Genomic DNA, 12,906 nt, shown 5'->3' with positions numbered 1-12,906 from the left:
TAAGAATAATTAGTTAGGTTGGAACTTTTAAATTTTTCAAGAATAATTAGTTAGGTTGGAACTTTTAATTTTTTCAAGAATAATTAGTCAGGTTACAACTTTTAAATTTTTCAAGAATAATTAGTTAGGTTGGAACTTTCTTTTTTCTAAGAATAATTAGTTAGGTTGGAACTTTTAAATTTTTCAAGAATAATTAGTTAGGTTGGAACTTTTAATTTTTTCAAGAATAATTAGTCAGGTTACAACTTTTAATTTTTTCAAGAATAATTAGTTAGGTTGGAACTTTTTAATTTTGTAAGGATAATTAGTTAGATTGGAACTTTTTATTTTTTTCAATCCTAATTAGTTAGGTTGGAACATTTTACGTTTTTGAGAATAATTAGTTAGGTTGGAACATTTTAATTTTTTAAGAATAATTAGTTAGGTTGGAACTTTTTAATTTTGTAAGGATAATTAGTTAGATCGGAACTTTTTATTTTTTTCAATCATAATTAGTTAGGTTGGAACATTTTACTTTTTTGAGAATAATTAGTTAGGTTGGAACTTTTTAATTTTGTAAGAATAATTAGTTAGATTNTATATATATTTTTTAATTCCACGTGCAACGCCGGGCACTTCAGCTAGTTATTTATAATTTCCTTTAAAATTTGTTTTCAAGTTGATTTTAATAGTTTTTCCTTGCAAAGAGTATAATTCACTTGAAAACATACTAAATTATTAAACTTCTAAATATTTTATGCAATAAAATAAAACTTGGAAGAAAAGTTTAAAAAGTTATATTTTTAACCAAGAAAATAGAACTTATTCCCGCAGTTCTAGACACTCATATATTATAAATTTAAAAACAGTATTTAGAAAACATTTTGCTACATTACGAATAAAAATCAGTTTTAAAGGTTTTTACAGAGACTGTTCATGTCCATGCCCCTGGTTAATTAGGGAAACGCCCCCTGCCCCCGGTTCTGAATGTCAATATGGACACGAGCATAGCTATCAAACAAGCTCTTATGAAACTTCGGTCAGAGCCGTGCACAAGTTTCCTAAGTAAGCTTCTCAAGAAGTTAATAGGGAGATCAGAGGTATAAGCACGCCTGCTGCCAGCTCAGTATCTGCATCGTCAGCATGAAGGAGTCAAGAGGCTCCCTGTGTCGGAGCTGTTACCAGCCCAACTGTCCTAACCTGACTGACTGGGATGTGTTATAAAGGGGTGAGGCGGGGAAAGAAGGAGCGAGGGTTACATGTGTGTACTTCATGGCGGAAATGGATCTTGTGTACACACGCATCTTGAGAAAAGGCTACTGCATTTGAGTCGGAAAAATCGTCTTCCTTATATTTCGAATTTGTTTTAACAAAGGTAGTTAAGCTATCTCCACAAATGTTTACAGCGTAGTTTAAGCTGAATGTACTTATTTAGAAGATTAACATGGATAAATATAAACGTAGTTAATCTAATCACAATGCATGTTTTAATTATGTTACGTAGCTCATGTATATCTAGGTATGTTCAGGTTAGCAAATATAGGGATTGTTGTATTTATTACATATGAACCCTGTAGCTCTTTTTGATTTTTAAATTTTAGATTTTTCAAAGCACGCAGACCACATTTTGGAAATGTTAAGATTCGACGACCAGGGTTTAAAATTAGAAAATAGGTTTACCAATTTATGCCGCGCAGATACAAGACGACTTCTCTCTATTATGAAAACCAACATCATTGTGATTTATTCCAAACATTTGTCAAAGTTCTGGCATTATTTTTATATTTATATTTTCCATTAAGTTCCAGACTTATTTCAAGGTTTTAAATATGTATTCATATTTAAAAGTATTATTTCAAAGTATTAGCAAATATTTTTAAGACTAAAGAGATTCAGATACATTTCAATTTCTTTATCTTTACAACCTGAAGGTGAAACTTTTGATATTTCAACCTTTTACTATTTAATGTATGATATTTCATATTTAAAGTATCAAAAGTATATGAAATCAAACTAGAAAAAAGAATTGAATATTTACTACAAATTTTAAATTTCTAGTCCTTATATCTTTTCAAACTGATCGTGTAAACCATTGATGTTTCAAATTTAGTTTTTTCGATCTAACAGAATTCATGGTTTGACATATGTAAAGTCTACGGGATTTGGTTGCAAAGATATTGTGATGAGAGTTTGTGCAAACGATATTAGAGTTAGAGGCAAGAAATCAGCTTCTATAGATTCTTCACTCTACAATGCTGGAGAGTGAAGTCTTTTAAGAATATGAGATTGAAGGATTTATTTAATCTACATATTGGAATCTAATCTATCTTGCCAGCTGCAAGATCAGAAACCAAAACTCTGTATTATCCGTTAAAGAGATTGTTGACATAATTTTTCAACTTTAGTGAGAACCAGAAAAAAGTGTAATTGGAAGACGACATTCAAGTAGTAATTTAGTGTATTTTATGTTGTTACAAATCAAATTTTTTACTAAATACTTCTTAAATTTCTTGTTAAGTGAAATGAGTCTGTTTACACTGGACAATTGCAGTGTCTTTCAGGTTCAGGTTCAGGTTCAGGTTCAGGTTTAGGTTCAGGTTCAGGTTTAGGTTCAGGTTCAGGTTCAGGTTTAGGTTCAGGTTTAAGTATAAAGTAAAGGAAATGAATATTAACATAAATAAATCTATTTAATGTGAAATTGTAATCTTTATTGCTAAACCCCTTAACTCTGAATATTCAATTGTTGTAAGTTTACAGGAGTGGGAATCATATCTGTTCAAGGAGTATGGAATTTAAGGGAGATTGAGTCGAAACGGTCAGCTCATACCACATGATCTTACGTGCCATGAAGACGGTACTTCATTTAAATAAGAAATATTTGTCTGATGTACAATACCGCGTACATATATTCAGAATAGGTTATTGTTTACATTAAACAGGGAATAAATTAAACGTATAAATTAAACGCAAGCAAAGGATCTGAGTTTTTGCCACAAACTCAAATCTTCTGATCCCAATATCTTTGCAACCTGATGGTGAAAACCTTTGATATTTGAAAATTAGATTAATTTATCTATAAGTATTAATAGTTTGAAATATCTAAGGTCTACGATATTGGGTTACAAAGATATAGAGATTAGAAAATCAGAGTTTGTGGCAAAAACACATCTCCTTCATAAAATAAAAAGACGACCTTTAGAAACTCTTTTTTTCCCTAATGGAGTACCCCCTCTGCAAAGCATTCTATCTAGTCGATTCATTCTGCTTTAATTCCATGCATATTGGATCTGTTATCTTAAACTTGTCTTTAAAAAAAATCTTTAAATTCCAGCAGATTACAAAATCTTTTTCTTTTCAACTAAATTTACATAATACCAAAATTATACAGAAAATGTACATTAAAAAGAAATAAAATAATGCTGTGTGCAAACGTTTAATCTTTCTGTTATTTTCTTATCTGTAAATTTTTCATCCATTTAAAATCCAATAACTTTAATGTTTAAAATAACAAATTAAATTTGGGGGCTTCTGCCCATCCCTAAGATCTTCTAATGCTCCAACAAAATCGTTTTCAACTTAATATTGATAAGATTTTAAAACTGTAGTGAAAGATTGAAAATCTGGATATTATTGAAAAATAAGATATTTTTAAATGAAAACCTTTTAAAAACCTGTTTTTAAATTCTACATCATCATGCCTCTGTTCTTCCTGTAATCCTTTACCATTAAAAAATATTTTCATTTCAGTCAGGGGTGTTTATTCCTTCATAAATTTGTAAATTTTCAGAAATAACATGTCCTAAAAGTGTAATTAAATACGTTTTAGCTGAATATTTTGAGAATTTAACCTTAAAATTCAAATCTAATGATATTTCAAAAATATTTAAAAATCATCAAATCGTCAAATCTTCGCTCGTACATATATATTATATATTTATATGTTAGCTATACCTGGCCAAACGGCTGGACCACATTGGATGAATTTTTTGAGGGAACCCGGCTAAAAAAATTAGAAAATTTATTCTTCCTCAAAATTTGATTTTTCAAAATTCGAATTTGTTTTTCAAAATTCTAATTTTTGCTATATATTTCATGAGCAAGATATATAAGATTTCATCAAAGTTTGATTAAATTAAAAAAGACAAAATTTCTCTTATATTTAATAGTAAAAGTAATTTAACAAAATCCAACAAAAAAATCTGCAATTTTCTTTTTGAGATTACTTATTTGTTAAAGTTTTAATTTTTCCTCCAAAAATCACGTTATTTTTTTGGTTAAATTTTCCTGAGCAATTAGTGTAAAGTAACTTGATACTGGCAAACACACTAAAATCATTATTAAAATTATTTTTCAATAACTTGTCATTCAGAACTTCAAAAGTGCCAGCATCAATTCACATCTTAGACGCCACATCAATTTCTAAATTCTACTGAATGATTCTGTTTATCTTCTGTGCGAAGCTATGACAATGCCTGATTCACAATGGTACTATTATAGGCTTTGCCTGATGAAGTATAAATTAAATATTAATAATTACAATTTGAAAAAAATCATTTTTTCCATTGTGGTTTCTAAACAAAAGTGACTTGCTCATTAATACTCCACAAAAACCTTTTCTTTAGAAACCTATATTATTAGGAATTATTCGAATAAAACATCTCTAAACCTAAAAAAAATACCTTTTCTTCTACATTATTGATGGATTTAATGGATACCTTTGTCAGCTTTGCATGAAGGATCACTTAAAATTATGTCCCCCCCACCTGGAACTGGTTTAAGGTTAATAGAAATGATTTATAAAGTTTGGCTTTCAAGAAAATTCCATTCTTTGATTACAATCTTTGTTATTGGTTCGATTAAGCCAATTTCTAGCGGTTAAAATATGAATACTTTATTATATGACTAGAATTGGATTTTATTGTATTATTTGTGAAACTATAGTTTTTGTTATAATACCTATATGTCATACCTTAACCTTTCATTATCATGTCATTGCAATAACAAGGGAGGAGGGGGTTATAGAAGGAAAGGAAATTAGGGGAGGGATTTTGGAAGAATTTTATATTCTATGTAATAAAACAAGACATTCGTATATATATATATATGTTGCGTGTAGCCGGCCAAACGGCTCGACTGATTGGGATGAATTTTTTTGTGGACACTCATGGGTGGCCGGGGGGAGTTATAGGCTAAAAAAATCGAAATTTATGTCTGTTTCGCAATTTAGTTTGTTGACAAAAACCATTGTTTATTTTTAGAGAATGTTTGCAGTTTTGGTTCAAAATGTTTGTAATTGTTACAAAATCTGATTATAAATGTTCCTGAAGGCGTGCAGAATCTCCAGAATGTTGTAATTTTATTTGCTAAAGTTGTAACAAACTTGAATCCTCTAATGGTAGGTAATCTATTTTAGTTTATTTACCAATTACTGTTATCCTGACATAGTTTAGAAGACTCAAATAAAATAGACATTGAGGATTGATAAATGGACAAAGACAGATTAAAAAGTGTCCAATTTTCTTATTTAAAGTTAAATAGAAAATAAATTAAAAAGGTTTCGGCCATATAAAAATAGTATAAAACATATAAAAATAGTATAAAACATATAAAAACCTGTTCTAATATTGTTTGTTGATTTTTTTTTGACTATTTATATATTTTTATTCTTTAGTATCAGCGATACAGCAAATAAACACCAGAACGAAAATTACCTTTATATGAAAGGAGAGATTAGATATCATTTTCTTCTCCAATTTTGGTTTATCTCCCGAAATTTAAAAGAGTATCGTAGAACGAAACTCCCGAGTTTTCTTTTTGGGGCTTTTAACATTTGTGTAGATTTTGATTAAAGAGATTTAAAAAATGGAGTATATGAAGAAACTAAATAAAAAAATATTTCATAACAAAATATTGATATCCACAAAAATGCCTAACCCCATTCTTGAAACCCGGGTTTTAAAACTGGTTTTTATAACGATACCCTGTCTTAAGTTTTGGGCTCTAGCAACACATTCGTTCTCATGTACAACAATCTCATTCTTCGTATTGTATCTCATAGATATCATTTTTCCATGAAATCAGCCTCGTAGACTGGTGATCAAACGTTTCCATAATTTTGGTTGAGTTAACATTTGTTTCTTCTTATAAGCCACCACAGAATTTGAAATTTGTTCAAACATAGCTTAAAATTTATCTTACACATGGTACGGTAAGGTTAAATACCTAATATTCTTGAATTGATAAATATGTTGTATACTCAAGATTCGTGATATATGTAAATTTGTAATTTATTATTTTTAAAGAATTAAAATGTCTAATTGTTTTTAGATAATGCATTGTATTACTTAATTTTCAGTAGGCAGCCCGTGTTTTAGTTTAGATTTAGCAATCCAGGGGGGGGAAGCACCAATTCTTCCAAGGGGGACAAACCCCCCTCCCCCCCAAAAAAAACCACCTAGGACTAAATCCCGAATACGCCTCTGGTAAACAATTATATTAATCATATATAATACAAGCTAGAATGCCCAAATTCATGTTATTACTCATAGTTACTCCAGCTGTTAACCCGCGCTTAGTATCAATTCATGTGATATATATGACATATATCTTATGTTGCCACTATTTCTGATTGTGCTGTAATACATATCATGATTTGCCTTAAATCATGTGATATAACGAAGTAGGAATTGTAATTATACGTCTATTAATTTAACTTGTAACATATAAACCCTAAATACAAATAGTTAGAATCAGAACGCTGCTTTGATTACAGTGTAGAGTAATTGTATCCCGTTGAGTATTCGGGTTGAGATCATACCTCGTTTAGGGTAGAGATCGATCAAGGGCTTGATAGATAGCCAATGCTTGTGTCCTGTTGTGACATTTAGAGCCAAAGTAATAGCTTGTTTTATAGCTGTGCTTGTGTCCTAGTGTGGCATTTAGAGCCAAAGTAATAGCTTGTTTTATTTCTATGCTTGTGTCCCTCTGTGGCATTTAGGGCGGAAGTAATAGCTTGTTTGAAAGCTATTCCGTGTCCTTGTGTGGCATTTAGAGCTGAAGTAATAGCTTGGTTTTTATAGCTACTCTTGTTTCCCTGTGTGGCATTTAGAGCCTGAGTAATAGCTAGATTGAAAGCTACGCTTGTGTCCCTGTGTGGCATTTAGAGCCAGGTGGGTTGTGTTCTGGTTGACTTTGATAGTGGACGGGTTGTGCCTGGACTGATACAGTTTGCGACGAAGTTATAGGAGTACGGTATTTACTACATAGATAGATCAACCCCCAGACCCATTTGCCTCAAAGTTTAATCAGTTAACTCTTTAGAACCACAAGACTGTTCTTAGCTTTTAAGTTGATCCCATTGACTTAAATGGAAAATTAAGTTTCCAGGTAAGGCTGGGTACCCTACCTAATATTAAATTTAAATGCCCAGTTCTAGGTTTCACATAAATTAGCATTTTAAAACCATTTCTAGGCAGTTAGAATTTGTTACATTAAATTAGAAGAGCATTTTAGTATGATTCAATTTACTGATACATATTATAATGGAGAAAATCTGATTTAATGTTTTTTAATCATGAGTAATCATGTTTTATTAGTTTTACATTCTAGATACTGATCTGTATACAGTTCAAGATTCATAGTTTAGAAAATCTATTAGATACATTCTAGATACTGATCTGTATTTGTAAGATTCATAGTTTAGAAAATCTATTAGATACATTCTAGATACTGATCTGTATTTGTAAGATTCTTAGTTTAGAAAATCTGTTAGATACATTCTAGATACTGATCTGTATTGGTAAGATTCATCGTTTAGAAAATCTATTAGATACATTCTAGATACTGATCTGTATTTGTTAGATTCATAGTTTAGAAAATCTATTAGATACATTCTAGATACTGATCTGTATTTGTAACACTCATAGTTTAGAAAATCTATTATATACATTCTAGATACTGATCTGTATTGGCAAGATCCATAGTTTAGAAAATCTATAAGATACATTCTAGATATTGATCTGTATTTGTAAGATTCATAGTTTAGAAAATCTATTAGATACATTCTAGATACTGATCTGTATTTGTAAGATTCATAGCTTAGAAAATCTATTAGATACATTCTAGATACTATCTGTATTTGCCAGATTCATAGTTTAGAAAATCTATTAGATACATTCTAGATACTGATCTGTATTTGTAAGATTCTTAGTTTAGAAAATCTATTAGATACTTTCTAGATACTGATCTGTATTTGTAAGATTCTTAGTTTAGAAAATCTATTAGATACATTCTAGATACTGATCTGTATTGGTAAGATTCAAAGTTTAGAAAATCTATTAGATACCATTGGTAAGAAGCTAGAAGTACTTGAAATGAATGCAATTCTACAGAGAGAGGGGGGGGGGAGGTTCCTTTTAGTCTAATGGTATTAGAATGCTAATATCTGTAGGACTACATGGTGGTTTGAATTAGATTGAGCTGAGATAAATCAGAAAGATAAGCGAGATTTTACATTGAATTGAAATGAAATAGAACATTAAAGGGGAAACGCAGGGGGGGAGGATTGTCTTACGTTTATTTTTAAGTACAAATGTGCAGAACTAGTTTTGTATTGGACAATTAAACCAAAGGAGGCAAAGCGTTTAGGACAAGGTTTAGGAAAAGATTTTTGAAGAACAAATGAAGCCGGAGAATTGTTTTCCAGTACATGTATAGAGACATAAAAAGTATAGAAAAAAAGATGAGTAGGACAAACTTTTCAAATTAAACCCCCTTTCCTTTCAATATGTAGGTGGGACGTTTGTAACAAATAAATATACTAAGTAGGATTTTCAGATTTATTCTGTAATTTAATATTCTTAAAGCAAAGCAATGTTAAGGACAAAGGAATTGAGTCTTTGTCACAAACTCAATTTTTCTAATCCCTATATCTTAGCAACCAAATGTTTTAGACCTTAGATATTTCAAACTATGAATTGTTATAGATCAAATAATATAAGTTTGAAATATTAAAGGTTTACACAATCAGCTTTTAACGATACAGAGATTAGAAAATTAGAGTTTGTGGCAAAAACTCAATTCCTTTATTCTGATTTACCAATCTTAGAAGAAATAAAATGAAGAAACCAAATTGTTTGATTTATCCAGAACCACCCTGTGCTTGGATTAGTTATACCTCTCCACCCTTTCATCTCTATAAATCATAAATAAATGAGTCGAGCCTCTAGATAAATCATAAATAAATGAGTCTAGCCTCTAGATAAATCATCTTATTTCTAAACAACAACACAGGACGTTATGGTGAACCTAAAAAAATTATTTTCAATTTTTTATTTTTCTGGAATAGTTGACAGATATAAACTGATTGGTGAATTTATGTTAGTTATTAAGAAAGTAAGTAAGTAAGTTAGTAATTTATTAATAATATGTAACAAAAAGTACAATACCTTGACACCTTGAATTTGCAACGCCAGTTTAATCAGTCTGGCACATGAGAGAAGGTTCAAAAGACATTTATTTCACATTTATGAAGTTGAAATAGTGAAGAAGTTTTAGAGTTCTTATGTCATTTGTTTTTAAGTCATTAAGAAAAAACACAAGAGGGGGATGGAAAACACCCCCCGCCCCCAATTGTGACAGGGTTAAGGTGTATATTGAACATTTTTAAAGATATAAAGATATAGATGATAAACCAGTTTGCCCCCAGTTTGAAAGTCAAGGGTATCCCTTTTAATATCCAGTGTTAGGTACCAGCATTATGAAGTATACATCCAAGTTTACTTGTATATAAGAGATAATTCTATGATGTAAGATCTAATAAAAGCATCAAATAATTAATTAATTCATATTACTGTATAAATTATTTTATTAATGAATCCCGTAGATACAAACTATCAAGACAATTAAGAATTAAATAAATGTAACTGTGTGTTTGACACTAACTCAAATGTGTTTTTATCCCAATATCTTGTCAACCTTTAATATTTCAAACTTAGATTCTTCGATCTAACATAATTCTTATGAAATATCAAATATCTACGTAAGATCTAAGGTCTGGGACATTGGGTTGTAAAGATAGAGACTAAAAAGTGAGAGTTTGTGGCTATAACTTAATTCCTTTGTATTGTCTTTTAAATTATTGTTTTACGATGTACACAAAGAGAACATGTTTCACAATTAATTTAGAAGATGGACGCGAAAACAAAACAGAAATAATTCGCGGATTTTCACAAAAAATTCCGTGGATTTTCAAAATTTTCAAAAATTTAATGAAGATCGACTTTTGATGGAGACAAATATTTGAAATTTTGATCATTCATGAACCTTCCCTGGGCTCCCTAGATGTCCCACAAAAAATTCGGGCCCGATCGGTACAGCCGTTTTGACGTTTATTGGATACAAACAGACAGACAGACAAACAAACAAACAGACAGACAAGCCAAATTTATATATAGATAAATACGATTGAAACCTTTCAGAAATGGACTCTGATTTTTACCTCCTATATCTTTGCAACCCAATATCCAGACCTTACATATTTAAAGCCATGGAATCTCATTGATCAAATAATCTAGATGTGAAATAAGAATGGGCACATTTCCCACAAATGACACAAATTTTCAAGGGATATTCATGGCTTCATTTGTTGAGCTGTTATCTTGAGATTTTAACATGGAGGTCAGATTAATAATTAACTCTAGGAATGTATTTTCAAAATGAAGAAAAAAATAAAACAATATCCTTCCCCATTCCCTAAGTTTTTTTTTTTTTGAAAAAATCTAGGTTTTCCCGATTTTGACTTGGGCCTGTTTTATGGTGGTTATTATCCTTCCAAATTTTTATTGAATTATTTTTTATTTTATTTTTTCCTTTTTTGGTTTCTCTCCATTTTTTACTTGGAAATTGAATTTGAGGTCCTATCTTCATTTTGAAAGATTTTCAGTTTTAATTTTGGTTCCAGATCTAAACTAGGATTAACTTTCTGGACTAAAAAATAAAAAATGCGCCAAGAAATTTTCCCCGATTTTTCAAAAAATTGTTCTTTGATTTCTTTGATTACTTTATGATCTGGAACCAAAGGTTCACACCTTCAGGTTTCAAAGATATAAGAATTAGAAAGCTTTAGTTTGAGACAAAGATTCAATTCCGTTGAGCAGTAACCTCACATGACAGATTAAGGAAAATAATCTACAAAATCCTTAAATGAAATTTATTTAGAATGTACTAAGAAAGTTTGAGGTAAACTAATATTTCAAAGCTAAAAGTATTACCAGAAAGAATTGTTGTAACCTATTCATAAATTTGGCAAATCTGTTAGTCTGTAGAAGTACATTTTTTGAAATTATAAAATTGCTATGTTTACAGAAAAATTCTCAAATTTTTTAGTTTAACAATTAAAAAGAAAAATGGCTGATTGAAAAGTATCATATAAATTGTATGGGATGCGAAGCGTCTTAAAAGCCAAGTGAAATTAAACATATGTATAATCAATGATTTTGCAAAAGAAAAGATTAACAATTGTAATTTATCGTTTTCCATCTCAATTAATTAAAAACAGTCTGACATAAATTAGCCTGATGCAATTAGCCTTAAATTTAATTAAACATTTTCACAGAATTTAGAAAACAAAGCAAAAAAATACTTCATTACAAAGGGTAAATTTATGATTAAAAAGAATGAAAAAGTTTAAAAACTTTTTATTTTTTATTAAAGATCTTAGAATTACTATTTACGTAATTTGAAGTGATCCTCTTTTTTATTATTTATTTTTTTTTGTCTGAGAAAAGTTGTAAAAAATCTTAAAATGCCAATTTTGTTCTCTTTCTTTAAGGTGATTTGCGGAAATATCCAGCATAGACAAAGAGGGAAATTAAGAGAATTTGAGCCTTTTTGCAGATTTTTGCAGATAAGACGATTTCTTACACATTGATGGTTGCTCAAATTAAAGGTAGGATTCAGGATTCAGGCGTGCAACTGTTGAATTTACCAAATCCCTTTCTAAAAATTTACATACCGTGAAAGCTAGGGATTTTAATCGTTTTTCTGGGCTGCGTTTAATTAAAATAATTCCTATGTGTTTTTTTTATAAAAAAAAAACACAACTGAAAATTATAATTTTTCGAAATTATAAACATTGATATATTATTCATACTTGATTTGGACATTAATTGCCATATTTGCATGAAGGGTCAAATGAAATTACTCTTATTTACTTAAATAATTTATTATGTATTGTGTTCTCTACTGCCAAATATATAATGCAAAAGGCTCCTTAATACAGGGCCAGTGGGATGTCAGTTCCAAACCAGGCTGTTGGCCCATTTCTAACACTAAGTGTTAGAAATGGGCCCAATTTTAAAGATTGGGATTTCTTCCAATATCGAAAGCAATAATTGACAATAAAACTGTAACTACATTTTTTACAGCATTTAGAGAATAAAAATTGTCATCTTTTCAATAATTTTTTGAAATCAAAATCGATGTAGGAGATTTGTTTTTATAAAAACGTAAACTGGTTTCTAAACAATGCCGGTTTTTCCATTTTTAAACAAATCTCGACTTGGAATCATTGTCGCGATTTCAGAATAAGCCCCACTTTCATATCAATTTCCGCTTTGTTTATAATCTGCAATTCAAAACAGAGTCCACCTTTAGAACTTACAAAATAAATAACTGAAAAAAAGTGATATTAATATTAAAGTTTTCAATGCATGTAAATATTTTTTAATTTTAAAAAGAACCGTTTATTTTTTATTTTATTTAGATTTTACCTTTTCAAAATACTTGTTTTGTTACCGAAGTGAGTAAATTCTTGAAAATTAACATTGATATGAAATCTTAAATCATAGTTTATGTTCTAAAAACTTTTTTATATTTTAAATAAATACTGTCTTTTTTAACTAATGTATATTTGAGAAATATTCTGAT

The sequence above is a fragment of the Eurytemora carolleeae genome, unplaced genomic scaffold (genome assembly GCF_000591075.1).
Source record: "Eurytemora carolleeae unplaced genomic scaffold, Eaff_2.0 scaffold76, whole genome shotgun sequence".
Classification (NCBI taxonomy): domain Eukaryota; kingdom Metazoa; phylum Arthropoda; class Copepoda; order Calanoida; family Temoridae; genus Eurytemora; species Eurytemora carolleeae.
This window is presented reverse-complemented; position numbering follows the sequence as displayed.